The 26,802-nt window shown below is 51.0% G+C and overlaps 14 pseudogenes; all 14 read right to left on the bottom strand.

Annotated features, from left to right (window-relative positions):
* Positions 1 to 5,318: 5,318 nt before the first annotated feature.
* Positions 5,319 to 5,437, bottom strand: LOC141051300 (5S ribosomal RNA; annotated as a pseudogene).
* Positions 5,438 to 5,702: 265 nt separating this feature from the next.
* Positions 5,703 to 5,821, bottom strand: LOC141055285 (5S ribosomal RNA; annotated as a pseudogene).
* A 1,057-nt stretch (positions 5,822 to 6,878) lies between these two features.
* On the bottom strand, positions 6,879 to 6,997 carry LOC141051401 (5S ribosomal RNA; annotated as a pseudogene).
* Positions 6,998 to 7,850: 853 nt separating this feature from the next.
* LOC141059310 (5S ribosomal RNA) lies at positions 7,851 to 7,969 on the bottom strand (annotated as a pseudogene).
* A 1,833-nt stretch (positions 7,970 to 9,802) lies between these two features.
* LOC141055274 (5S ribosomal RNA) lies at positions 9,803 to 9,921 on the bottom strand (annotated as a pseudogene).
* Positions 9,922 to 11,369: 1,448 nt separating this feature from the next.
* On the bottom strand, positions 11,370 to 11,488 carry LOC141055263 (5S ribosomal RNA; annotated as a pseudogene).
* Positions 11,489 to 12,577: 1,089 nt separating this feature from the next.
* LOC141052903 (5S ribosomal RNA) lies at positions 12,578 to 12,696 on the bottom strand (annotated as a pseudogene).
* A 273-nt stretch (positions 12,697 to 12,969) lies between these two features.
* LOC141055252 (5S ribosomal RNA) lies at positions 12,970 to 13,088 on the bottom strand (annotated as a pseudogene).
* A 3,196-nt stretch (positions 13,089 to 16,284) lies between these two features.
* LOC141059206 (5S ribosomal RNA) lies at positions 16,285 to 16,403 on the bottom strand (annotated as a pseudogene).
* Positions 16,404 to 18,432: 2,029 nt separating this feature from the next.
* LOC141055241 (5S ribosomal RNA) lies at positions 18,433 to 18,551 on the bottom strand (annotated as a pseudogene).
* Positions 18,552 to 21,161: 2,610 nt separating this feature from the next.
* On the bottom strand, positions 21,162 to 21,280 carry LOC141051840 (5S ribosomal RNA; annotated as a pseudogene).
* Positions 21,281 to 21,741: 461 nt separating this feature from the next.
* LOC141051395 (5S ribosomal RNA) lies at positions 21,742 to 21,860 on the bottom strand (annotated as a pseudogene).
* Positions 21,861 to 24,077: 2,217 nt separating this feature from the next.
* Positions 24,078 to 24,196, bottom strand: LOC141056796 (5S ribosomal RNA; annotated as a pseudogene).
* Positions 24,197 to 26,428: 2,232 nt separating this feature from the next.
* Positions 26,429 to 26,547, bottom strand: LOC141055230 (5S ribosomal RNA; annotated as a pseudogene).
* Positions 26,548 to 26,802: the final 255 nt, after the last annotated feature.

The raw sequence follows: 26,802 nt of genomic DNA, 5'->3' as shown, positions 1-26,802 counted from the left end.
CTTTTCAAGAAGGATAAACTCGGAAGGGTAAGCTTGGAAATAAAACGTACAAAATGTCAACAGGACAAGGGATTCCCAGCCAGTCTCCCATGCCGGTACTGGCCCAGCCTCAAGCTGCTTAGCTGCTGCGATCTGACAAGGGGATGCATCTTCAGCTTAGAACGGCCGTTGACAGAAGCATGCCATCTCTGACGTTCTTTTCAAGAAGGATAAAGTCGGAAGGGCAAGCTTGGAAATAAAACGTACAAAATGTCAACAGGACCACGGATTCCCAGCCAGTCTCCCATGCCGATATTGGCCCTGCCTCAAGCTGCTTGGCGGCTGCGATCTGACGAGGGCATGCATATTGAGCTTAGAATGTCCGTTTACGGGTGCCTGCAAATCTCTGATGTTCTTTTCAAGAAGGATAAACTCGGAAGGGCAAGCTTGGAAAAAAAACGTACAAAACGTCAACAGGACCAGGGATTCCCAGCCAGTCTCCCATGCCGGTACTGGCCCTGCCTCAAGCTGCTTAGCAGCTGCGATCTGACGAGGGAAGGAATATTCAGCTTAGAATGGCCGTTGAAGGCAGCGTGCCATCTCTGACGTTCTTTTCAAGAAGGATAAACTCGGAAGGGCAAGCTTGGAAATAAAACGTACAAAACTCCTACAGCACCAGGGATTCCCAGCCAGTCTCCCATGGCGGTACTGGCCCTGCCTCTAGCTGCTTAGCTGCTGCGATCTGACGAGGGCATGCATATTCAGCTTAGAATGGCCGTTGATGGAGGTGTGCCATCTCTGATGTTCTTTTCAAGAAGGATAAACTCGGAATGGCAAGCTTGGAAAAAAAACGTACGAAAGGTCAACAGGACCAAGGATTCCCAGCCAGTCCTGGCCCGGCCACAAGCAGCTTAGCGGCTGCGATCTGACGAGGGAATGCATAGTCAGCTTAGAATGGCCATTGAAGGAAGTGTGGCATCTCTGACGTTCTTTTCAAGAAGGATAAACTCGGTAGGGCAAGCTTGGAAATAAAACGTACAAAATGTCAACAGGGCCAGGGATTCCCAGCCAGTCTCACAAGCCGGTACTGGCCCTGCCTCAAGCTGCTTAGCGGCTGCGATCTGACAAGGGAATGCATATTCAGCGTAGAATGGCCGTTGACAAAATCATGCCATCTCTGACGTTCTTTTCAAGAAGGATAAACTCGGAAGGGCAAGCTTGGCAAAAAACGTACAAAATGTCAACAGGACCAGGGATTCCCTGCAAGTCTCCCATGCGGGTACTTGCCCGGCCTCAAGCTGCTTAGCGGCTGCGATCTGACGAGGACACGCATATTCAGCTTAGAATGGATGTTGACGGAAGCATGCCATCTCTGACGTTCTTTTCAAGAAGGATAAACTCGGAAGGGCAAGCTTGGAAATAAAACGTACAAAATGTCTACACAAGCAGGGATTCCCAGCCAGTCTCCCATGCCGGTACTGGCCCAGCCTCAAGCTGCTTAGCGGCTGCGATCTGACGAGGGCATGCATATTAAGCTTAGAATGACCGTTGACTGAAGCATGTCATCTCTGACGTTCTTTTCAAGAAGGATAAACTCGGAATGGCAAGCGTGGAAATAAAACGTACAAAATGTCAACAGGACCAGGGATTCCCAGCCAGTCTCCCATGCGGGTACTGGCCCGGCCTCAAGCTGATTAGCAGCTGCGATCTGACGAGGGAATGCATATTCAGCTTAGAATGGCCGTTAACGGAAGTGTGCCATCTCTGACGTTCTTTTCAAAAAGGATAAACTCGGAAGGGCAAGCTTGGAAAAAAACCGTACAAAACTTCAACAGGACCAGGGATTCCCAGCCAGTCTCCCATGCCGGTACTGGCCCGGCCTCAAGCTGCTTAGCAGCTGCGATCTGACGAGGGAAGGCATATTCAGCTTAGAATGGCCGTTGACGGAAGCGTGCCGTCTCTGACGTTCTTTTCAAGAATGATAAACTCAGAAGGGCAAGCTTGGAAAAAAAATGTACAAAATGTCAACAGGACCAGGGATTCCCAGCTATTCTCCCATGCCGGTACTGGCCCAGCCTCAAGCTGCTTAGCGGCTGCGATCTGACGAGGGAATGCATATTCAGCTTAGAATGGCCGTTGACAGAAGCGCGCCATCTCTGACGTTCTTTTCAAGAAGGATAAACTCGGAAGGGTAAGCTTGGAAATAAAACGTACAAAATGTCAACAGGACAAGGGATTCCCAGCCAGTCTCCCATGCCGGTACTGGCCCAGCCTCAAGCTGCTTAGCTGCTGCGATCTGACAAGGGGATGCATCTTCAGCTTAGAACGGCCGTTGACAGAAGCATGCCATCTCTGACGTTCTTTTCAAGAAGGATAAAGTCGGAAGGGCAAGCTTGGAAATAAAACGTACAAAATGTCAACAGGACCACGGATTCCCAGCCAGTCTCCCATGCCGATATTGGCCCTGCCTCAAGCTGCTTGGCGGCTGCGATCTGACGAGGGCATGCATATTGAGCTTAGAATGTCCGTTTACGGGTGCCTGCAAATCTCTGATGTTCTTTTCAAGAAGGATAAACTCGGAAGGGCAAGCTTGGAAAAAAAACGTACAAAACGTCAACAGGACCAGGGATTCCCAGCCAGTCTCCCATGCCGGTACTGGCCCTGCCTCAAGCTGCTTAGCAGCTGCGATCTGACGAGGGAAGGAATATTCAGCTTAGAATGGCCGTTGAAGGCAGCGTGCCATCTCTGACGTTCTTTTCAAGAAGGATAAACTCGGAAGGGCAAGCATGGAAATAAAACGTACAAAACTCCTACAGCACCAGGGATTCCCAGCCAGTCTCCCATGGCGGTACTGGCCCTGCCTCTAGCTGCTTAGCTGCTGCGATCTGACGAGGGCATGCATATTCAGCTTAGAATGGCCGTTGATGGAGGTGTGCCATCTCTGATGTTCTTTTCAAGAAGGATAAACTCGGAATGGCAAGCTTGGAAAAAAAACGTACGAAAGGTCAACAGGACCAAGGATTCCCAGCCAGTCCTGGCCCGGCCACAAGCAGCTTAGCGGCTGCGATCTGACGAGGGAATGCATAGTCAGCTTAGAATGGCCATTGAAGGAAGTGTGGCATCTCTGACGTTCTTTTCAAGAAGGATAAACTCGGTAGGGCAAGCTTGGAAATAAAACGTACAAAATGTCAACAGGGCCAGGGATTCCCAGCCAGTCTCACAAGCCGGTACTGGCCCTGCCTCAAGCTGCTTAGCGGCTGCGATCTGACAAGGGAATGCATATTCAGCGTAGAATGGCCGTTGACAAAATCATGCCATCTCTGACGTTCTTTTCAAGAAGGATAAACTCGGAAGGGCAAGCTTGGCAAAAAACGTACAAAATGTCAACAGGACCAGGGATTCCCTGCAAGTCTCCCATGCGGGTACTTGCCCGGCCTCAAGCTGCTTAGCGGCTGCGATCTGACGAGGACACGCATATTCAGCTTAGAATGGATGTTGACGGAAGCATGCCATCTCTGACGTTCTTTTCAAGAAGGATAAACTCGGAAGGGCAAGCTTGGAAATAAAACGTACAAAATGTCTACACAAGCAGGGATTCCCAGCCAGTCTCCCATGCCGGTACTGGCCCAGCCTCAAGCTGCTTAGCGGCTGCGATCTGACGAGGGCATGCATATTAAGCTTAGAATGACCGTTGACTGAAGCATGTCATCTCTGACGTTCTTTTCAAGAAGGATAAACTCGGAATGGCAAGCGTGGAAATAAAACGTACAAAATGTCAACAGGACCAGGGATTCCCAGCCAGTCTCCCATGCGGGTACTGGCCCGGCCTCAAGCTGATTAGCAGCTGCGATCTGACGAGGGAATGCATATTCAGCTTAGAATGGCCGTTAACGGAAGTGTGCCATCTCTGACGTTCTTTTCAAAAAGGATAAACTCGGAAGGGCAAGCTTGGAAAAAAACCGTACAAAACTTCAACAGGACCAGGGATTCCCAGCCAGTCTCCCATGCCGGTACTGGCCCGGCCTCAAGCTGCTTAGCAGCTGCGATCTGACGAGGGAAGGCATATTCAGCTTAGAATGGCCGTTGACGGAAGCGTGCCATCTCTGACGTTCTTTTCAAGAAGGAAAACTCGGAAGGGCAAGCTTGGAAAAAAAACGTACAAAATGTCAACAGGACCAGGGATTCCCAGCAAGTCTCCCATGCCGGTATTGTCCCGGCCTCACGCTGTTTATCGGCTGCGATCTGACGATGGCATGCATATTCAGCTTAGAAAGGCCGTTGACGGAAGTGTGCAATGTCTGACGTTCTTATCAAGAAGGATAAACTCGGAAGTGCAAGCTTGGAAAAAAACGTACAAAATGTCAACAGAACCTCGGATTCCCAGCCAGTCTCCCATGCCAGCACTGGCCCGGCCTCAAGCTGCTTAGCGGCTGCGATCTGACGAGGGCATGCATATTCAGCTTACAATGACCGTTGACTGAAACTTTTCATCTCTGATGTTCTTTTCAAAAAGGATAAACTCGGAAGGGAAAGCTTGGAAAAAAACCGTACAAAATGTCAACAGGACCAGGGATTCCCAGCCAGTCTCCCATGCCGGTACTGGCCCGGCCTCAAGCTGATTAGCAGCTGCGATCTGACGAGGGCATGCATATTCAGCTTAGAATGGCCGTTAACGGAAGCGTGCCATCTCTAACGTTCTTTTCAAAAAGGATAAACTCGGAAGGGCAAGCTTGGAATAAAACCGTACAAAATGTCAACAGGACCAGGGATTCCCAGCCAGTCTCCCATGCCGGTACTGGCCCGGCCTCAAGCTGCTTAGCAGCTGCGATCTGACGAGGGAAGGCATATTCAGCTTAGAATGGCCGTTGACGGAAGCGTGCCATCTCTGACGTTCTTTTCAAGAAGGAAAACTCGGAAGGGCAAGCTTGGAAAAAAAACGTACAAAATGTCAACAGGACCAGGGATTCCCAGCAAGTCTCCCATGCCGGTATTGTCCCGGCCTCACGCTGTTTAGCGGCTGCGATCTGACGATGGCATGCATATTTAGCTTAGAAAGGCCGTTGACGGAAGCATGCTATGTCTGACGTTCTTTTCAAGAAGGATAAACTCGGAAGTGCAAGCTTGGAAAAAAAACGTACAAAATGTCAACAGGACCACGGATTCCCAGCCAGTCTCCCATGCCAGCACTGGCCCAGCCTCAAACTGCTTAGCGGCTGCGATCTGACGAGGGCATGCATATTCAGCTTAGAATGGCCGTTGACGGAAGCATGCCATCTCTGACGTTCTTTTCAAGAAGGATAAACTCGGAAGGGCAAGCTTGGAAAAAAAAACGTACAAAATGTCAACAGGACCAGGGATTCCCAGCCAGTCTCCCATGCCGGTACTGGCCCGGCCTCAAGCTGCTTAGCGGCTGCGATCTGACGAGGGCATGCATATTCAGCTTAGAATGTCCGTTGACGGAAGCGTGCCATCTCTGACGTTTTTTTCAAGAAGGATAAACTCGGAAGGGCAAGCTTGGAAAAAAAACGTACAAAATGTCAACAGGACCAGGGATTCCCAGCCAGTCTCCCATGCCGGTACTGGCCCGGCCTCAAGCTGCTGCGATCTGACGAGGGCATGCATATTCAGCTTAGAATGGCCGTTGACGGAAGCGTGCCATCTCTGACGTTCTTTTCAAGAAGGATAAACTCGGAAGGGCAAGCTTGGAAAAAAAACGTACAAAATGTCAACAGGACCAGGGATTCCCAGCCAGTCTCCCATGCCGGTACTGGCCCGGCCTCAAGCTGCTTAGCGGCTGCGATCTGACGAGGGCATGCATATTCAGCTTAGAATGGCCGTTGACGGAAGCGTGCCATCTCTGACGTTCTTTTCAAGAAGGATAAACTCGGAAGGGCAAGCTTGGAAAAAAAACGTACAAAATGTCAACAGGACCAGGGATTCCCAGACAGTCTCCCATGCCGGTACTGGCCCGGCCTCAAGCTGCTTAGCGGCTGCGATCTGACGAGGGCATGCATATTCAGGTTAGAATGGCCGTTGACGGAAGCGTGCCATCTCTGACGTTCTTTTCAAGAAGGATAAACTCGGAAGGGCAAGCTTGGAAAAAAAACGTACAAAATGTCAACAGGACAAGGGATTCCCAGCCAGTCTCCCATGCCGGTACTGGCCCACCCTCAAGCTGCTCAGCGGCTGCGATCTGACGAGGGCATGCATATTCAGCTTAGAATGGCCGTTGAAGGAAGCGTGTCATATCTGACGTTCTTTTCAAGAAGGATAAACTCGGAAGGGCAAGCTTGGAAATAAAACGTACAAAATGTCAACAGGATCAGGGATTCCCAGCCAGTCTCCCATGCCGGTACTGGCCCAGCCTCAAGCTGCTTAGCGGCTGCGATCTGACGAGGGCATGCATATTCAGCTTAGAATGGCCGTTGACAGAAGCGTGCCATCTCTGACGTTCTTTTCAAGAAGGATAAACTCGGAAGGGCAAGCTTGGAAAAAAAACGTACAAAATGTCAACAGGACCAGGGATTCCCAGCCAGTCTCCCATGCCGTTACTGGCCCGGCCTCAAGCTGCTTAGTGGCTGCGATCTGACGAGGGCATGCATATTCAGCTTAGAATGGCCGTTGACGGAAGAGTGCCATCTCTGACGTTTTTTTCAAGAAGGATAAACTCGGAAGGGCAAGCTTGGAAAAAAAACGTACAAAATGTCAACAGGACCAGGGATTCCCAGCCAGTCTCCCATGCCGGTACTAGCCCTGCCTCAAGCTGCTTAGCGGCTGCGATCTGACGAGGGAATGCATATTCAGCTTAGAATGGCCGTTGATGGAAGAGTGCCATCTCTGACGTTCTTTTCAAGAACGATAAACTCGGAAGGGCAAGCTTGGAAAAAAAACGTACAAAATGTCAACAGGACCAGGGATTCCCAGCCAGTCTCCCATGCCGGTACTGGCCTGGCCTCAAGCTGCTTAGCGGCTGCGATCTGACGAGGGCATGCATATTCAGCTTAGAATGGCCGTTGACGGAAGCGTGCCATCTCTGACGTTCTTTTCAAGAAGGATAAACTCGGAAGGGCAAGCTTGGAAAAAAAACGTACAAAATGTCAACAGGACCAGGGATTCCCAGCCAGTCTCCCATGCCGGTACTGGCCCGCCCTCAAGCTGCTTAGCGGCTGCAATCTGACGAGGGCATGCATATTCAGCTTAGAATGGCCGTTGACGGAAGCATGCCATCTCTGACGTTCTTTTCAAGAAGGATAAACTCGGAAGGGCAAGCTTGGAAAAAAAACGTACAAAATGTCAACAGGACCAGGGATTCCCAGCCAGTCTCCCCTGCCGGTACTGGCCCGGCCTCAAGCTGCTTAGCGGCTGCGATCTGACGAGGGCATGCATATTCAGCTTAGAATGTCCGTTGACGGAAGCGTGCCATCTCTGACGTTTTTTTCAAGAAGGATAAACTCGGAAGGGCAAGCTTGGAAAAAAAACGTACAAAATGTCAACAGGACCAGGGATTCCCAGCCAGTCTCCCATGGCGGTACTGGCCCGGCCTCAAGCTGCTGCGATCTGACGAGGGCATGCATATTCAGCTTAGAATGGCCGTTGATGGAAGCGTGCCATCTCTGACGTTCTTTTCAAGAAGGATAAACTCGGAAGGGCAAGCTTGGAAAAAAAACGTACAAAATGTCAACAGGACCAGTGATTCCCAGCCAGTCTCCCATGCCGGTACTGGCCCAGCCTCAAGCTGCTTAGCGGCTGCGATCTGACGAGGGAATGCATATTCAGCTTAGAATGGCCGTTGACGGAAGCGTGCCATCTCTGACGTTCTTTTCAAGAAGGATAAACTCGGAAGGGCAAGCTTGGAAAAAAAACGTACAAAATGTCAACAGGACCAGGGATTCCCAGCCAGTCTCCCATGCCGGTACTGGCCCGGCCTCAAGCTGCTTAGCGGCTGCGATCTGACGAGGGCATGCATATTCAGCTTAGAATGTCCGTTGACAGAAGCGTGCCATCTCTGACGTTCTTTTCAAGAAGGATAAACTCGGAAGGGCAAGTTTGGAAAAAAAACGTACAAAATGTCAACAGGACCAGGGATTCCCAGACAGTCTCCCATGCCGGTACTGGCCCGGCCTCAAGCTGCTTAGCGGCTGCGATCTGACGAGGGCATGCATATTCAGGTTAGAATGGCCGTTGACGGAAGCGTGCCATCTCTGACGTTCTTTTCAAGAAGGATAAACTCGGAAGGGCAAGCTTGGAAAAAAAACGTACAAAATGTCAACAGGACCAGGGATTCCCAGCCAGTCTCCCATGCCGGTACTGGCCCACCCTCAAGCTGCTTAGCGGCTGCGATCTGACGAGGGCATGCATATTCAGCTTAGAATGGCCGTTGAAGGAAGTGTGTCATATCTGACGTTCTTTTCAAGAAGGATAAACTCGGAAGGGCAAGCTTGGAAATAAAACGTACAAAATGTCAACAGGATCAGGGATTCCCAGCCAGTCTCCCATGCCGGTACTGGCCCAGCCTTAAGCTGCTTAGTGGCTGCGATCTGACGAGGGCATGCATATTCAGCTTAGAATGGCCGTTGACAGAAGCGTGCCATCTCTGACGTTCTTTTCAAGAAGGATAAACTCGGAAGGGCAAGCTTGGAAAAAAAACGTACAAAATGTCAACAGGACCAGGGATTCCCAGCCAGTCTCCCATGCCGTTACTGGCCCGGCCTCAAGCTGCTTAGTGGCTGCGATCTGACGAGGGCATGCATATTCAGCTTAGAATGGCCGTTGACGGAAGAGTGCCATCTCTGACGTTTTTTTCAAGAAGGATAAACTCGGAAGGGCAAGCTTGGAAAAAAAACGTACAAAATGTCAACAGGACCAGGGATTCCCAGCCAGTCTCCCATGCCGGTACTGGCCCGGCCTCAAGCTGCTGCGATCTGACGAGGGCATGCATATTCAGCTTAGAATGGCCGTTGACGGAAGCGTGCCATCTCTGACGTTCTTTTCAAGAAGGATAAACTCGGAAGGGCAAGCTTGGAAAAAAAACGTACAAAATGTCAACAGGACCACAAATTCCCAGCCAGTCTCCCATGCCGGTACTAGCCCTGCCTCAAGCTGCTTAGCAGCTGCGATCTGACGAGGGAATGCATATTCAGATTAGAATGGCCGTTGATGGAAGCGTGCCATCTCTGACGTTCTTTTCAAGAACGATAAACTCGGAAGGGCAAGCTTGGAAAAAAAACGTACAAAATGTCAACAGGACCAGGGATTCCCAGCCAGTCTCCCATGCCGGTACTGGCCCGGCCTCAAGCTGCTTAGCGGCTGCAATCTGACGAGGGCATGCATATTCAGCTTAGAATGGCCGTTGACAGAAGCGTGCCATCTCTGACGTTTTTTTCAAGAAGGATAAACTCGGAAGGGCAAGCTTGGAAAAAAAACGTACAAAATGTCAACAGGACCAGTGATTCCCAGCCAGTCTCCCATGCCGGTACTGGCCCGGCCTCAAGCTGCTTAGCGGCTGCGATCTGACGAGGGCATGCATATTCAGCTTAGAATGGCCGTTGACGGAAGCATGCCATCTCTGACGTTCTTTTCAAGAAGGATAAACTCGGAAGGGCAAGCTTGTAAAAAAAACGTACAAAATGTCAACAGGACCAGGGATTCCCAGCCAGTCTCCCATGCCGGTACTGGCCCGGCCTCAAGCTGCTTAGCGGCTGCGATTTGACGAGGGCATGCATATTCAGCTTAGAATGGCCGTTGACGGAAGCGTGCCATCTCTGACGTTCTTTTCAAGAAGGATAAACTCGGAAGGGCAAGCTTGGAAAAAAAACGTACAAAATGTCAACAGGACCAGGGATTCCCAGCCAGTCTCCCATGCCGGTACTGGCCCGGCCTCAAGCTGCTTAGCGGCTGCGATCTGACGAGGGCATGCATATTCAGCTTAGAATGGCCGTTGACGGAAGCGTGCCATCTCTGACGTTCTTTTCAAGAAGGATAAACTCGGAAGGGCAAGCTTGGAAAAAAAACGTACAAAATGTCAACAGGACCAGGGATTCCCAGCCAGTCTCCCATGCCGGTACTGGCCCGGCCTCAAGCTGCATAGCGGCTGCGATCTGACGAGGGCATGCATATTCAGCTTAGAATGGCCATTGACGGAAGCATGCCATCTCTGATGTTCTTTTCAAGAGGATAAACTCGGAAGGGCAAGCTTGGAAAAAAAACGTACAAAATATCAACAGGACCAGGGATTCCCAGCCAGTCTCCCATGCCGGTAATGGCCCGGCCTCAAGCTGCTTAGCGGCTGCGATCTGACGAGTGCATGCATATTCAGCTTAGAATGGCCGTTGACGGAAGCGTGCCATCTCTGACGTTCTTTTCAAGAAGGATAAACTCGGAAGGGCAAGCTTGGAAATAAGACGTACAAAATGTCAACAGGACCAGGGATTCCCAGCAAGTCTCCCATGCCCGTAGTGGCCCTGCCTCAAGCTGCTTAGCGGCTGCGATCTGACGAGCACATGCATATTCAGCTTAGAATGGCCGTTGACGGAAGTGTGTCATCTCTGACGTTCTTTTCAAGAAGGATAAACTCGGAAGGGCAAGCTTGGAAATAAAACGTACAAAATGTCAACAGGATCAGGGATGCCCAGCCAGTCTCCCATGCCGGTACTGACCCGGCCTCAAGCTGCTTAGCGGCTGCGATCTGACGAGGGCATGCATATTCAGCTTAGAATGGCCGTTGACAGAAGCGTGCTATCTCTGACGTTCTTTTAAAGAAGGATAAACTCGGAAGGGCAAGCTTGGAAAAAAAACGTACAAAATGTCAACAGGACCAGGGATTCCCTGCCAGACTCCCATGCCGGTACTGGCCCGGCCTCAAGCTGCTTAGCGGCTGCGATCTGCCGAGGGCATGCATATTCAGCTTAGAATGGCCGTTGACGGAAGCGTGCCATCTCTGACGTTCTTTTCAAGAAGGATAAACTCGGAAGGGCAAGCTTGGAAATAAAACGTACAAAATGTCAACAGGACCAGGGATTCCCAGCTAGTCTCCCATGCCCGTAGTGGCCCTGCCTCAAGCTGCTTAGCGGCTGCGATATGACGAGGGAATGCATATTCAGCTTAGAATGGCCGTTGACGGAAGCGTGTCATCTCTGACGTTCTTTTCAAGAAGGATAAACTCGGAAGGGCAAGCTTGGAAATAAAACGTACAATATGTCAACAGGACCAGGGATTCTCAGCCAGTCTCCCATGCCGGTACTGGCCCGGCCTCAAGCTGCTTAGCGGCTGCGATCTGACGAGGGAATGCATATTCAGCTTAGAATGGCCATTGATGGAAGCGTGCCATCTCTGACGTTTTTTTCAAGAAGGATAAACTCGGAAGGGCAAGCTTGGAAAAAAAACGTACAAAATGTCAACAGGACCAGGGATTCCCAGCCAGTCTCCCATGCCGGTACTGGCCCGGCCTCAAGCTGCTTAGCGGCTGCGATCTGACGAGGGCATGCATATTCAGCTTAGAATGGCCGTTGACGGAAGCGTGCCATCTCTGACGTTCTTTTCAAGAAGGATAAACTCGGAAGGGCAAGCTTGGAAAAAAAACGTACAAAATGTCAACAGGACCATGGATTCCCAGCCAGTCTCCCATGCCGGTACTGGCACAGCCTCAAGCTGCTTAGAGGCAGCGATCTGACGAGGGAATGCATATTCAGCTTAGAATGGCTGTTGACGGAAGTGTGCCATCTCTGACGTTTTTTTCAAGAAGGATAAACTCGGAAGGGCAAGGTTGGAAAAAAAACGTACAGAATGTCAACAGGACCAGGGATTCCCAGCCAGTCTCCCATGCCGGTACTGGACCGGCCTCAAGCTGCTTAGAGGCTGCGATCTGACGAGGGAATGCATATTCAGCTTAGAATGGCTGTTGACGGAAGCGTGCCATCTCTGACGTTTTTTTCAAGAAGGATAAACTCGGAAGGGCAAGCTTGGAAAAAAAACGTACAAAATGTCAACAGGACCAGGGATTCCCAGCCAGTCTCCCATGACGGTACTGGCCCGGCCTCAAGCTGCTGCGCTCTGACGAGGGCATGCATAATCAGCTTAGAATGGCCGTTGACGGAAGCGTGCCATCTCTGACGTTTTTTTCGAGAAGGATAAACTCGGAAGGGCAATGTTGGAAAAAAAACGTACAAAATGGCAACAGGACCAAGGATTCCCAGCCAGTCTCCCATGCCGGTACTGGCCCGGCCTCAAGCTGCTGCGCTCTGACGAGGGCATGCATATTCAGCTTAGAATGGCCGTTGACGGAAGCGTGCCATCTCTGACGTTCTTTTCAAGAAGGATAAACTCGGAAGGGCAAGCTTGGAAAAAAAACGTTCAAAATGTCAACAGGACCAGGGATTCCCAGCCAGTCTCCCATGCCGGTACTGGCCCAGCCTCCCATGCTGGTACTGGCCCAGCCTCCCATGCCGGTACTGGCCCAGCCTCAAGCTGCTTAGCGGCTGCGATCTGACGAGGGAATGCATATTCAGCTTAGAATGGCCGTTGAAAGAATCGTGCAATCTCTCACGTTCTTTTCAAGAAGGATAAACTCGGAAGGGCAAGCTTGGAAAAAAAACGTACAAAATGTCAACAGGACCAGGGATTCCCAGCCAGTCTCCCATGCCGGTACTGGCCCGGCCTCAAGCTGCTTAGCGGCTGCGATCTGACGAGGGCAGGCACATTCAGCTTAGAATGGCCGTTGACGGAACAGTGCCATCTCTGACGTTTTTTTCAAGAAGGATAAACTCGGAAGGGCAAGCTTGGAAAAAAAACTAACAGAATGTCAACAGGACCAGGGATTCCCAGCCAGTCTCCCATGCCGGTACTGGCCCGGCCTCAAGCTGCTTAGAGACTGCGATCTGACGAGGGCATGCATATTCAGCTTAGAATGGCCGTTGACGGAAGCGTGCTATCTCTGACGTTCTTTTCAAGAAGGATAAACTCGGAAGGGCAAGCTTGGAAAAAAAACGTACAAAATGTCAACAGGACCAGGGATTCCCAGCCAGTCTCCCATGCCGGTACTGGCCCGGCCTCAAGCTGCTTAGCGGCTGCGATCTGACGAGGGCATGCATATTCAGCTTAGAATGGCCGTTGACGGAAGCGTGCCATCTCTGACGTTCTTTTCAAGAAGGATAAACTCGGAAGGGCAAGCTTGGAAAAAAAACGTACAAAATGTCAACAGGACCAGGGATTCCCAGCCAGTCTCCCATGCCGGTACTGGCCCGGCCTCAAGCTGCATAGCGGCTGCGATCTGACGAGGGCATGCATATTCAGCTTAGAATGGCCATTGACGGAAGCGTGCCATCTCTGATGTTCTTTTCAAGAGGATAAACTCGGAAGGGCAAGCTTGGAAAAAAAACGTACAAAATATCAACAGGACCAGGGATTCCCAGCCAGTCTCCCATGCCGGTACTGGCCCGGCCTCAAGCTGCTTAGCGGCTGCGATCTGACGAGTGCATGCATATTCAGCTTAGAATGGCCGTTGACGGAAGCGTGCCATCTCTGATGTTCTTTTCAAGAAGGATAAACTCGGAAGGGCAAGCTTGGAAATAAGACGTACAAAATGTCAACAGGACCAGGGATTCCCAGCAAGTCTCCCATGCCCGTAGAGGCCCTGCCTCAAGCTGCTTAGCGGCTGCGATCTGACGAGCACATGCATATTCAGCTTAGAATGGCCGTTGACGGAAGTGTGTCATCTCTGACGTTCTTTTCAAGAAGGATAAACTCGGAAGGGCAAGCTTGGAAATAAAACGTACAAAATGTCAACAGGATCAGGGATTCCCAGCCAGTCTCCCATGCCGGTACTGACCAGGCCTCAAGCTGCTTAGCGGCTGCGATCTGACGAGGGCATGCATATTCAGCTTAGAATGGCCGTTGACAGAAGCATGCCATCTCTGACGTTCTTTTCAAGAAGGATAAACTCGGAAGGGCAAGCTTGGAAAAAAAACGTACAAAATGTCAACAGGACCAGGGATTCCCAGCCAGACTCCCATGCCGGTACTGGCCCGGCCTCAAGCTGCTTAGCGGCTGTGATCTGCCGATGGCATGCATATTCAGCTTAGAATGGCCGTTGACGGAAGCGTGCCATCTCTGACGTTCTTTTCAAGAAGGATAAACTCGGAAGGGCAAGCTTGGAAATAAAACGTACAAAATGTCAACAGGACCAGGGATTCCCAGCTAGTCTCCCATGCCCGTAGTGGCCCTGCCTCAAGCTGCGTAGCGGCTGCGATCTGACGAGGGAATGCATATTCAGCTTAGAATGGCCGTTGACGGAAGCGTGTCATCTCTGATGTTCTTTTCAAGAAGGATAAACTCGGAAGGGCAAGCTTGGAAATAAAACGTACAAAATGTCAACAGGACCAGGGATTCTCAGCCAGTCTCCCATGCCGGTACTGGCCCGGCCTCAAGCTGCTTAGCGGCTGCGATCTGACGAGGGCATGCATATTCAGCTTAGAATGGCCATTGATGGAAGCGTGCCATCTCTGACGTTTTTTTCAAGAAGGATAAACTCGGAAGGGCAAGCTTGGAAAAAAAACGTACAAAATGTCAACAGGACCAGGGATTCCCAGCCAGTCTCCCATGCCGGTACTGGCCCGACCTCAAGCTGCTTAGCGGCTGCGATCTGACGAGGGCATGCATATTCAGCTTAGAATGGCCGTTGACGGAAGCGTGCCATCTCTGACGTTCTTTTCAAGAAGGATAAACTCGGAAGGGCAAGCTTGGAAAAAAAACGTACAAAACGTCAACAGGACCATGGATTCCCAGCCAGTCTCCCATGCCGGTACTGGCACAGCCTCAAGCTGCTTAGCGGCTGCGATGTGACGAGGGAATGCATATTCAGCTTAGAATGGCCGTTGACGGAAGCATGCCATCTCTGACGTTTTTTTCAAGAAGGATAAACTCGGAAGGGCAAGCTTGGAAAAAAAATGTACAGAATGTCAACAGGACCAGGGATTCCCAGCCAGTCTCCCATGCCGGTACTGGACCGGCCTCTAGCTGCTTAGAGGCAGCGATCTGACGAGGGAATGCATATTCAGCTTAGAATGGCTGTTGACGGAAGCGTGCCATCTCTGACGTTTTTTTCAAGAAGGATAAACTCGGAAGGGCAAGCTTGGAAAAAAAATGTACAAAATGTCAACAGGACGAGGGATTCCCAGCCAGTCTCCCATGCCGGTACTGGCCCGGCCTCAAGCTGCTTAGCGGCTGCGATCTGACGAGGGCATGCATATTCAGCTTAGAATGGCCGTTGACGGAAGCGTGCCATCTCTGACGTTCTTTTCAAGAAGGATAAACTCGGAAGGGCAAGCTTGGAAAAAAAACGTACAAAACGTCAACAGGACCATGGATTCCCAGCCAGTCTCCCATGCCGGTACTGGCACAGCCTCAAGCTGCTTAGCGGCTGCGATGTGACGAGGGCATGCATATTCAGCTTAGAATGGCCGTTGACGGAAGCATGCCATCTCTGACGTTTTTTTCAAGAAGGATAAACTCGGAAGGGCAAGGTTGGAAAAAAAACGTACAGAATGTCAACAGGACCAGGGATTCCCAGCCAGTCTCCCATGCCGGTACTGGAACGGCCTCAAGCTGCTTAGAGGCTGCAATCTGACGAGGGAATGCATATTCAGCTTAGAATGGCTGTTGACGGAAGCGTGCCATCTCTGACGTTTTTTTCAAGAAGGATAAACTCGGAAGGGCAAGCTTGGAAAAAAAACGTACAAAATGTCAACAGGACCAGGGATTCCCAGCCAGTCTCCCATGCCGGTACTGGCCCGGCCTCAAGCTGCTGCGCTCTGACGAGGGCATGCATAATCAGCTTAGAATGGCCGTTGACGGAAGCGTGCCATCTCTGACGTTTTTTTCAAGAAGGATAAACTCGGAAGGGCAAGCTTGGAAAAAAAACGTACAAAATTTCAACAGGACCAAGGATTCCCAGCCAGTCTCCCATGCCGGTACTGGCCCGGCCTCAAGCTGCTGCGCTCTGACGAGGGCATGCATATTCAGCATAGAATGGCCGTTGACGGAAGCGTGCCATCTCTGACGTTCTTTTCAAGAAGGATAAACTCGGAAGGGCAAGCTTGGAAAAAAAACGTTCAAAATGTCAACAGGACCAGGGATTCCCAGCCAGTCTCCCATGCCGGTACTGGCCCAGCCTCAAGCTGCTTAGCGGCTGCGATCTGACGAGGGAATGCATATTCAGCTTAGAATGGCCGTTGACAGAATCGTGCAATCTCTCACGTTCTTTTCAAGAAGGATAAACTCGGAAGGGCAAGCTTGGAAAAAAAACGTACAAAATGTCAACAGGACCAGGGATTCCCAGCCAGTCTCCCATGCCGGTACTGGCCCGGCCTCAAGCTGCTTAGCGGCTGCGATCTGACGAGGGCAGGCACATTCAGCTTAGAATGGCCGTTCACGGAAGCGTGCCATCTCTGACGTTTTTTTCAAGAAGGATAAACTCGGAAGGGCAAGCTTGGAGAAAAAACGTACAAAATGTCAACAGGACCAGGGATTCCCAGCCAGTCTCCCATGCCGGTACTGGCCCGGCCTCAAGCTGCTTAGCGGCTGCGATCTGACAAGGGCATGCATATTCAGGTTAGAATTGCCGTTGACGGAAGCGTGCCATCTCTGATGTTCTTTTCAAGAAGGATAAACTCGGAAGGGCAAGCTTGGAAAAAAAACGTACAAAATGTCAACAGGACCAGGGATTCCCAGCCAGTCTCCCATGCCGGTACTGGCCCGGCCTCAAGATGCTTAGCGGCTGCTATCTGACGAGGGCATGCATATTCAGCTTAGAATGGCCGTTGACGGAAGCGTGCCATCTCTGACGTTTTTTTCAAGAAGGATAAACTCGGAAGGGCAAGCTTGGAAAAAAAACGTACAGAATGTCAACAGGACCAGGGATTCCCAGCCAGTCTCCCATGCCGGTACTGGCCCGACCTCAAGCTGCTTAGAGGCTGCGATCTGACGAGGGCATGCATATTCAGCTTAGAATGGCCGTTGACGGAAGTGTGCCATCTCTGATGTTCTTTTCAAGAAGGATAAACTCGGAAGGGCAAGCTTGGAAAAAAAACGTACAAAATGTCAACAGGACCAGGGATTCGCAGCCAGTCTCCCATGCCGGTACTGGCCCGGCCTCAAGCTGCTTAGCGGCTGCGATCTGACGAGGGAAGGCATATTCAGCTTAGAATGGCCGTTGACGGAAGCATGCCATCTCTGACATTTTTTTCAAGAAGGATAAACTCGGAAGGGCAAGCTTGGAAAAAAAACGTACAAAATGTCAACAGGACCAGGGATTCCCAGTCAATCTCGCATGCCGATACTGGCCCTGCCTCAAGCTGCTTAGCGGCTGCGATCTGACGAGGGCATGCATATTCAGCTTAGAATGGCCGTTGACGGAAGCGTGTCATCTCTGACGTTCTTTTCAAGAAGGATAAACTCGGAAGGGCAAGCTTGGAAATAAAACGTACAAAATGTCATCAGGATCAGGGATTCCCAGCCAGTCTCCCATGCCGGTACTGGCCTGGCCTCAAGCTGCTTAGCGGCTGCGATCTGACGAGGGCATGCATATTCAGCTTAGAATGGCCGTTGACGGAAGCATGCCATCTCTGACGTTCTTTTCAAGAAGGATAAACTCGGAAGGGCAAGCTTGGAAAAAAAACGTACAAAATGTCAACAGGACTAGGGATTCCCAGCCAGTCTCCCATGCCGGTACTGGCCCGCCCTCAAGCTGCTTAGCGGCTGCGATCTGACGAGGGCATGCATATTCAGCTTAGAATGGCCGTTGACGGAAGCATGCCATCTCTGACGTTCTTTTCAAGAAGGATAAACTCGGAAGGGCAAGCTTGGAAAAAAAACGTACAAAATGTCAACAGGACCAGGGATTCCCAGCCAGTCTCCCATGCCGGTACTGGCTCGGCCTCAAGCTGCTTAGCGGCTGCGATCTGACGAGGGCATGCATATTCAGCTTAGAATGTCCGTTGACGGAAGCGTGCCATCTCTGACGTTTTTTTCAAGAAGGATAAACTCGGAAGGGCAAGCTTGGAAAAAAAACGTACAAAATGTCAACAGGACCAGGGATTCCCAGCCAGTCTCCCATGCCGGTACTGGCCCGGCCTCAAGCTGCTGCGATCTGACGAGGGCATGCATATTCAGCTTAGAATGGCCGTTGACGGAAGCGTGCCATCTCTGACGTTCTTTTCAAGAAGGATAAACTCGGAAGGGCAAGCTTGGAAAAAAAACGTACAAAATGTCAACAGGACCAGTGATTCCCAGCCAGTCTCCCATGCCGGTACTGGCCCAGCCTCAAGCTGCTTAGCGGCTGCGATCTGACGAGGGAATGCATATTCAGCTTAGAATGGCCGTTGACGGAAGCGTGCCATCTCTGACGTTCTTTTCAAGAAGGATAAACTCGGAAGGGCAAGCTTGGAAAAAAAACGTACAAAATGTCAACAGGACCAGGGATTCCCAGCCAGTCTCCCATGCCGGTACTGGCCCGGCCTCAAGCTGCTTAGCGGCTGCGATCTGACGAGGGCATGCATATTCAGCTTAGAATGGCCGTTGACGGAAGCGTGTCATCTCTGACGTTCTTTTCAAGAAGGATAAACTCGGAAGGGCAAGCTTGGAAAAAAAACGTACAAAATGTCAACAGGACCAGGGATTCCCAGACAGTCTCCCATGACGGTACTGGCCCGGCCTCAAGCTGCTTAGCGGCTGCGATCTGACGAGGGCATGCATATTCAGGTTAGAATGGCCGTTGACGGAAGCGTGCCATCTCTGACGTTCTTTTCAAGAAGGATAAACTCGGAAGGGCAAGCTTGGAAAAAAAAAGGAAAAAATGTCAACAGGACCAGGGATTCCCAGCCAGTCTCCCATGCCGGTACTGGCCCGCCCTCAAGCTGCTTAGCGGCTGCGATCTGACGAGGGCATGCATATTCAGCTTAGAATGGCCGTTGAAGGAAGCGTGTCATATCTGACGTTCTTTTCAAGAAGGATAAACTCGGAAGGGCAAGCTTGGAAATAAAACGTACAAAATGTCAACAGGATCAGGGATTCCCAGCCAGTCTCCCATGCCGGTACTGGCCCAGCCTCAAGCTGCTTAGCGGCTGCGATCTGACAAGGGCATGCATATTCAGCTTAGAATGGCCGTTGACAGAAGCGTGCCATCTCTGACGTTCTTTTCAAGAAGGATAAACTCGGAAGGGCAAGCTTGGAAAAAAAACGTACAAAATGTCAACAGGACCAGGGATTCCCAGCCAGTCTCCCATGCCGTTACTGGCCCGGCCTCAAGCTGCTTAGTGGCTGCGATCTGACGAGGGCATGCATATTCAGCTTAGAATGGCCGTTGACGGAAGAGTGCCATCTCTGACGTTTTTTTCAAGAAGGATAAACTCGGAAGGGCAAGCTTGGAAAAAAAACGTACAAAATGTCAACAGGACCAGGGATTCCCAGCCAGTCTCCCATGCCGGTACTGGCCCGGCCTCAAGCTGCTGCGATCTGACGAGGGCATGCATATTCAGCTTAGAATGGCCGTTGACGGAAGCGTGCCATCTCTGACGTTCTTTTCAAGAAGGATAAACTCGGAAGGGCAAGCTTGGAAAAAAAACGTACAAAATGTCAACAGGACCACGGATTCCCAGCCAGTCTTCCATGCCGGTACTAGCCCTGCCTCAAGCTGCTTAGCGGCTGCAATCTGACGAGGGAATGCATATTCAGCTTAGAATGGCCGTTGATGGAAGCGTGCCATCTCTGACGTTCTTTTCAAGAACGATAAACTCGGAAGGGCAAGCTTGGAAAAAAAACGTACAAAATGTCAACAGGACCAGGGATTCCCAGCCAGTCTCCCATGCCGGTACTGGCCTGGCCTCAAGCTGCTTAGCGGCTGCGATGTGACGAGGGCATGCATATTCAGCTTAGAATGGCCGTTGACGGAAGCATGCCATCTCTGACGTTCTTTTCAAGAAGGATAAACTCGGAAGGGCAAGCTTGGAAAAAAAACGTACAAAATGTCAACAGGACCAGGGATTCCCAGCCAGTCTCCCATGCCGGTACTGGCCCGCCCTCAAGCTGCTTAGCGGCTGCGATCTGACGAGGGCATGCATATTCAGCTTAGAATGGCCGTTGACGGAAGAATGCCATCTCTGACGTTCTTTTCAAGAAGGATAAACTCGGAAGGGCAAGCTTGGAAAAAAAACGTACAAAATGTCAACAGGACCAGGGATTCCCAGCCAGTCTCCCATGCCGGTACTGGCCCGGCCTCAAGCTGCTTAGCGGCTGCGATCTGACGAGGGGATGCATATTCAGCTTAGAATGTCCGTTGACGGAAGTGTGCCATCTCTGACGTTTTTTTCAAGAAGGATAAACTCGGAAGGGCAAGCTTGGAAAAAAAACGTACAAAATGTCAACAGGACCAGGGATTCCCAGCCAGTCTCCCATGCCGGTACTGGCCCGGCCTCAAGCTGCTGCGATCTGACGAGGGCATGCATATTCAGCTTAGAATGGCCGTTGACGGAAGCGTGCCATCTCTGACGTTCTTTTCAAGAAGGATAAACTCGGAAGGGCAAGCTTGGAAAAAAAACGTACAAAATGTCAACAGGACCAGTGATTCCCAGCCAGTCTCCCATGCCGGTACTGGCCCAGCCTCAAGCTGCTTAGCGGCTGCGATCTGACGAGGGAATGCATATTCAGCTTAGAATGGCCGTTGACGGAAGCGTGCCATCTCTGACGTTCTTTTCAAGAAGGATAAACTCGGAAGGGCAAGCTTGGAAAAAAAACGTACAAAATGTCAACAGGACCAGGGATTCCCAGCCAGTCTCCCATGCCGGTACTGGCCCGGCCTCAAGCTGCTTAGCGGCTGCGATCTGACGAGGGCATGCATATTAAGCTTAGAATGGCCGTTGACGGAAGCGTGCCATCTCTGACGTTCTTTTCAAGAAGGATAAACTCGGAAGGGCAAGCTTGGAAAAAAAACGTACAAAATGTCAACAGGACCAGGGATTCCCAGCCAGTCTCCCATGCCGGTACTGGCCCGGCCTCAAGCTGCTTAGCGGCTGCGATCTGACGAGGGAATGCATATTCAGCTTAGAATGGCCGTTGACGGAAGCGTGCCATCTCTGACGTTCTTTTCAAGAAGGATAAACTCGGAAGGGCAAGCTTGGAAAAAAAAACGTACAAAATGTCAACAGGACCAGGGATTCCCAGCCAGTCTCCCATGCCGGTACTGGCCCGGCCTCAAGCTGCTTAGTGGCTGCGATCTGACGAGGGCATGCATATTCAGCTTAGAATGGCCGTTGACGGAAGAGTGCCATCTCTGACGTTTTTTTCAAGAAGGATAAACTCGGAAGGGCAAGCTTGGAAAAAAAACGTACAAAATGTCAACAGGACCAGGGATTCCCAGCCAGTCTCCCATGCCGGTACTGGCCCGGCCTCAAGCTGCTGCGATCTGACGAGGGCATGCATATTCAGCTTAGAATGGCCGTTGACGGAAGCGTGCCATCTCTGACGTTCTTTTCAAGAAGGATAAACTCGGAAGGGCAAGCTTGGAAAAAAAACGTACAAAATGTCAACAGGACCACGGATTCCCAGCCAGTCTCCCATGCCGGTACTAGCCCTGCCTCAAGCTGCTTAGCGGCTGCGATCTGACGAGGGAATGCATATTCAGCTTAGAATGGCCGTTGATGGAAGCGTGCCATCTCTGACGTTCTTTTCAAGAACGATAAACTCGGAAGGGCAAGCTTGGAAAAAAAACGTACAAAATGTCAACAGGACCAGGGATTCCCAGCCAGTCTCCCATGCCGGTACTGGCCTGGCCTCAAGCTGCTTAGCGGCTGCGATCTGACGAGGGCATGCATATTCAGCTTAGAATGGCCGTTGACGGAAGCATGCCATCTCTGACGTTCTTTTCAAGAAGGATAAACTCGGAAGGGCAAGCTTGGAAAAAAAACGTACAAAATGTCAACAGGACCAGGGATTCCCAGCCAGTCTCCCATGCCGGTACTGGCCCGCCCTCAAGCTGCTTAGCGGCTGCGATCTGACGAGGGCATGCATATTCAGCTTAGAATGGCCGTTGACGGAAGAATGCCATCTCTGACGTTCTTTTCAAGAAGGATAAACTCGGAAGGGCAAGCTTGGAAAAAAAACGTACAAAATGTCAACAGGACCAGGGATTCCCAGCCAGTCTCCCATGCCGGTACTGGCCCGGCTTCAAGCTGCTTAGCGGCTGCGATCTGACGAGGGGATGCATATTCAGCTTAGAATGTCCGTTGACGGAAGTGTGCCATCTCTGACGTTTTTTTCAAGAAGGATAAACTCGGAAGGGCAAGCTTGGAAAAAAAACGTACAAAATGTCAACAGGACCAGGGATTCCCAGCCAGTCTCCCATGCCGGTACTGGCCCGGCCTCAAGCTGCTGCGATCTGACGAGGGCATGCATATTGAGCTTAGAATGGCCGTTGACGGAAGCGTGCCATCTCTGACGTTCTTTTCAAGAAGGATAAACTCGGAAGGGCAAGCTTGGAAAAAAAACGTACAAAATGTCAACAGGACCAGTGATTCCCAGCCAGTCTCCCATGCCGGTACTGGCCCAGCCTCAAGCTGCTTAGCGGCTGCAATCTGACGAGGGAATGCATATTCAGCTTAGAATGGCCGTTGACGGAAGCGTGCCATCTCTGACGTTCTTTTCAAGAAGGATAAACTCGGAAGGGCAAGCTTGGAAAAAAAACGTACAAAATGTCAACAGGACCAGGGATTCCCAGCCAGTCTCCCATGCCGGTACTGGCCCGGCCTCAAGCTGCTTAGCGGCTGCGATCTGACGAGGGCATGCATATTAAGCTTAGAATGGCCGTTGACGGAAGCGTGCCATCTCTGACGTTCTTTTCAAGAAGGATAAACTCGGAAGGGCAAGCTTGGAAAAAAAACGTACAAAATGTCAACAGGACCAGGGATTCCCAGCCAGTCTCCCATGCCGGTACTGGCCCGGCCTCAAGCTGCTTAGCGGCTGCGATCTGACGAGGGCATGCATATTCAGTTTAGAATGGCCGTTGACGGAAGCGTGTCATCTCTGACGTTCTTTTCAAGAAGGATAAACTCGGAAGGGCAAGCTTGGAAAAAAAACGTACAAAATGTCAACAGGACCAGGGATTCCCAGCCAGTCTCCCATGCCGGTACTGGCCCGCCCTCAAGCTGCTTAGCGGCTGCGATCTGACGAGGGCATGCATATTCAGCTTAGAATGGCCGTTGAAGGAAGCGTGTCATATCTGACGTTCTTTTCAAGAAGGATAAACTCGGAAGGGCAAGCTTGGAAATAAAACGTACAAAATGTCAACAGGATCAGGGATTCCCAGCCAGTCTCCCATGCCGGTACTGGCCCAGCCTCAAGCTGCTTAGCGGCTGCGATCTGACGAGGGCATGCATATTCAGCTTAGAATGGCCGTTGACAGAAGCGTGCCATCTCTGACGTTCTTTTCAAGAAGGATAAACTCGGAAGGGCAAGCTTGGAAAAAAAACGTACAAAATGTCAACAGGACCAGGGATTCCCAGCTAGTCTCCCATGCCGTTACTGGCCCGGCCTCAAGCTGCTTAGTGGCTGCGATCTGACGAGGGCATGCATATTCAGCTTAGAATGGCCGTTGACGGAAGAGTGCCATCTCTGACGTTTTTTTCAAGAAGGATAAACTCGGAAGGGCAAGCTTGGAAAAAAAACGTACAAAATGTCAACAGGACCAGGGATTCCCAGCCAGTCTCCCATGCCGGTACTGGCCCGGCCTCAAGCTGCTGCGATCTGACGAGGGCATGCATATTCAGCTTAGAATGGCCGTTGACGGAAGCGTGCCAACTCTGATGTTCTTTTCAAGAAGGATAAACTCGGAAGGGCAAGCTTGGAAAAAAAACGTACAAAACGTCAACAGGACCACGGATTCCCAGCCAGTCTCCCATGCCGGTACTAGCCCTGCCTCAAGCTGCTTAGCAGCTGCGATCTGACGAGGGAATGCATATTCAGCTTAGAATGGCCGTTGATGGAAGCGTGCCATCTCTGACGTTCTTTTCAAGAACGATAAACTCGGAAGGGCAAGCTTGGAAAAAAAACGTACAAAATGTCAACAGGACCAGGGATTCCCAGCCAGTCTCCCATGCCGGTACTGGCCCGGCCTCAAGCTGCTTAGCGGCTGCGAACTGACGAGGGCATGCATATTCAGCTTAGAATGGCCGTTGACAGAAGCGTGCCATCTCTGACGTTTTTTTCAAGAAGGATAAACTCGGAAGGGCAAGCTTGGAAAAAAAACGTACAAAATGTCAACAGGACCAGTGATTCCCAGCCAGTCTCCCATGCCGGTACTGGCCCGGCCTCAAGCTGCTTAGCGGCTGCGATCTGACGAGGGCATGCATATTCAGCTTAGAATGGCCGTTGACGGAAGCGTGCCATCTCTGACGTTCTTTTCAAGAAGGATAAACTCGGAAGGGCAAGCTTGTAAAAAAAACGTACAAAATGTCAACAGGACCAGGGATTCCCAGCCAGTCTCCGATGCCGGTACTGGCCCGGCCTCAAGCTGCTTAGCGACTGCGATTTGACGAGGGCTTGCATATTCAGCTTAGAATGGCCGTTGGCGGAAGCGTGCCATCTCTGACGTTTTTTTCAAGAAGGATAAACTCGGAAGGGCAAGCTTGGAAAAAAAACTAACAGAATGTCAACAGGACCAGGGATTCCCAGCCAGTCTCCCATGCCGGTACTGGCCCGGCCTCAAGCTGCTTAGAGACTGCGATCTGACGAGGGCATGCATATTCAGCTTAGAATGGCCGTTGACGAAAGCGTGCCATCTCTGACGTTCTTTTCAAGAAGGATAAACTCGGAAGGGCAAGCTTGGAAAAAAAACGTACAAAATGTCAACAGGACCAGGGATTCCCAGCCAGTCTACCATGCCGGTACTGGCCCGGCCTCAAGCTGCTTAGCGGCTGCGACCTGACGAGGGCATGCATATTCAGCTTATAATGGCCGTTGACGGAAGCGTGCCATCTCTGACGTTCTTTTCAAGAAGGATAAACTCGGAAGGGCAAGCTTGGAAAAAAAACGTACAAAATGTCAACAGGACCAGGGATTCCCAGCCAGTCTCCCATGCCGGTACTGGCCCGGCCTCAAGCTGCATAGCGGCTGCGATCTGACGAGGGCATGCATATTCAGCTTAGAATGGCCATTGACGGAAGCGTGCCATCTCTGATGTTCTTTTCAAGAGGATAAACTCGGAAGGGCAAGCTTGGAAAAAAAACGTACAAAATATCAACAGGACCAGGGATTCCCAGCCAGTCTCCCATGCCGGTAATGGCCCGGCCTCAAGCTGCTTAGCGGCTGCGATCTGACGAGTACATGCATATTCAGCTTAGAATGGCCGTTGACGGAAGCGTGCCATCTCTGACGTTCTTTTCAAGAAGGATAAACTCGGAAGGGAAAGCTTGGAAATAAGACGTACAAAATGTCAACAGGACCAGGGATTCCCAGCAAGTCTCCCATGCCCGTAGTGGCCCTGCCTCAAGCTGCTTAGCAGCTGCGATCTGACGAGCACATGCATATTCAGCTTAGAATGTCCGTTGACGGAAGTGTGTCATCTCTGACGTTCTTTTCAAGAAGGATAAACTCGGAAGGGCAAGCTTGGAAATAAAACGTACAAAATGTCAACAGGATCAGGGATTCCCAGCCAGTCTCCCATGCCGGTACTGACCCGGCCTCAAGCTGCTTAGCGGCTGCGATCTGACGAGGGCATGCATATTCAGCTTAGAATGGCCGTTGACAGAAGCATGCCATCTCTGACGTTCTTTTCAAGAAGGATAAACTCGGAAGGGCAAGCTTGGAAAAAAAACGTACAAAATGTCAACAGGACCAGGGATTCCCTGCCAGACTCCCATGCCGGTACTGGCCCGGCCTCAAGCTGCTTAGCGGCTGCGATCTGCCGAGGGCATGCATATTCAGCTTAGAATGGCCGTTGACAGAAGTGTGCCATCTCTGACGTTCTTTTCAAGAAGGATAAACTCGGAAGGGCAAGCTTGGAAATAAAACGTACAAAATGTCAACAGGACCAGGGATTCCCAGCTAGTCTCCCATGCCCGTAGTGGCCCTGCCTCAAGCTGCTTAGCGGCTGCGATCTGACTAGGGAATGCATATTCAGCTTAGAATGGCCGTTGACGGAAGCGTGTCATCTCTGACGTTCTTTTCAAGAAGGATAAACTCGGAAGGGCAAGCTTGGAAATAAAACGTACAAAATGTCAACAGGACCAGGGATTCTCAGCCAGTCTCCCATGCCGGTACTGGCCCGGCCTCAAGCTGCTTAGCGGCTGCGATCTGACGAGGGTATGCATATTCAGCTTAGAATGGCCATTGATGGAAGCGTGCCATCTCTGACGTTTTTTTCAAGAAGGATAAACTCGGAAGGGCAAGCTTGGAAAAAAAACGTACAAAATGTCAACAGGACCAGGGATTCCCAGCCAGTCTCCCATGCCGGTACTGGCCCGGCCTCAAGCTGCTTAGCGGCTGCGATCTGACGAGGGCATGCATATTCAGCTTAGAATGGCCGTTGACGGAAGTGTGCCATCTCTGACGTTCTTTTCAAGAAGGATAAACTCGGAAGGGCAAGCTTGGAAAAAAAACGTACAAAACGTCAACAGGACCATGGATTCCCAGCCAGTCTCCCATGCCGGTACTGGCACAGCCTCAAGCTGCTTAGAGGCAGCGATCTGACGAGGGAATGCATATTCAGCTTAGAATGGCTGTTGACGGAAGCGTGCCATCTCTGACGTTTTTTTCAAGAAGGATAAACTCGGAAGGGCAAGGTTG

This window comes from Dendrobates tinctorius, unplaced genomic scaffold, assembly GCF_039654945.1.
Source record: "Dendrobates tinctorius isolate UK_male_01 unplaced genomic scaffold, ASM3965494v1 ptg000011l, whole genome shotgun sequence".
NCBI classification, from domain to species: Eukaryota; Metazoa; Chordata; class Amphibia; order Anura; family Dendrobatidae; genus Dendrobates; species Dendrobates tinctorius.
Note: the sequence above shows the minus strand (reverse complement) of the source record. Positions and strands in the feature narration are given on the sequence as shown.